Source organism: Echinops telfairi, unplaced genomic scaffold, assembly GCF_000313985.2.
Source record: "Echinops telfairi isolate 266 unplaced genomic scaffold, ASM31398v2 ScPeMD7_24;HRSCAF=84, whole genome shotgun sequence".
Lineage (NCBI taxonomy): Eukaryota > Metazoa > Chordata > Mammalia > Afrosoricida > Tenrecidae > Echinops > Echinops telfairi.
The window spans coordinates 3023058-3024335 of NW_022103921.1; the positions used below are offsets into that span (position 1 = coordinate 3023058).

At 45.1% G+C, this 1278-nt stretch overlaps 1 protein-coding gene across 6 annotated transcripts in view; it reads left to right on the forward strand.

Annotated features, from left to right (window-relative positions):
• ACTR8 (actin related protein 8) overlaps positions 1–1278 on the forward strand; it is a 24811-nt gene that overhangs the window by 11705 nt on the left and 11828 nt on the right. The window lies entirely within an intron of this gene.

The window sequence follows — 1278 nt, forward strand, 5'->3', positions numbered from 1 at the left end:
CCTTCAGGACCAGTGCTGAGAGGGTGGAGGGAGGGTGGGGTGGAAAGGGGGAACCGATTATAAGGATCTACACATAACCTCCTTCCTGGGTGATGGACAACAGAAAAGTGGGTAAAGGGAGACGTCGGACAGTATGACAAAATAATAATTTATAAATTATCAAGGGTTCATGAGAGAAGGAGGAGCAGGGAGGGAGGGGGGGAAATGAGCTGATACCAAGGGCTCAAGTAGAAAGAAATGTCTTGAGAATGATGATGGCAACAAATGTGCTTGACCCAATGGATGGATGTATATAGATTGAGATAAGAGTTGTATGAGCCCCCAATAAAATGATTTTTTTAAAAGAGTAAAGAAGATGGAGGTTGGAGGCACATCTGACCTTTGCTTTGTGGCAGTTGGCCTTGGGCTGGTGTGGAGATGGGTTCTCCTTTCTATGGAAGGAGGAAGAGGTCAAATGCGGTCCCCATGCTTCACTATTCCTTTGCCATCCTGCTCTGTCTTGTTGCTATAGGGACAACTCGCTCCAAAATGGGACCATACCCACAGTCACAGGAGTTAGATGTTCATCACACCACACTCTAGGTGACTGGACGGAAGAGTGGAGTCACATCATTCATGGCACCACAGTCTCTCTCATGGGCTGATGAAATTTTCAGTTTACCTGAGAGTCTCTAAGTATATGCTTTTAGAATCTTGCTGGGAAGCTGTATGTTTGTGATCGTATTCAGTGAATACCAGCTATTAGGAATAGGTGTGGTGTGTAGATTTGTATGAAACTTCTAGGAGAAGATGGTATTCTAGACTAGCTGTGAAATCAGCCTATGTGTTAAATTCACAGGCAAAATGAAGATGTGGGGGCGGCAGGGAGCAGAGAGCCTTTTATGAATGGTTTGCCAAATGTGAGAACATTATTGAACTTGTGACACCATGTTGGTTGCTCTTGGTAACTTGACAGATCAATATAAACTCCTGATATGCGCTGTACCCCGATAAATTTTCTAGAGAGAGAGCTGGGGCAGACTGCCTTATCCCACATGAGTTTGCCAGTGAGCTATCACAGGATTTTGAGCTGATGAACACTCAAGAAATCTAACCTGTACTCACTTGAGTGAGAGAGAGGCCTTTGTTGTTCAATTTTTCCCAAGCCCTGAGACAAATCAGGCTTCTCAAAACTATTCTGAAAGCATTTTATCCCCTAGCTCACAAGCTCCTTCCCCCAGCTCCTCATCAGTTGAGCACTATGGGGTTGATGGTCTTTCCTGAGTGTCCTGCCCCCCC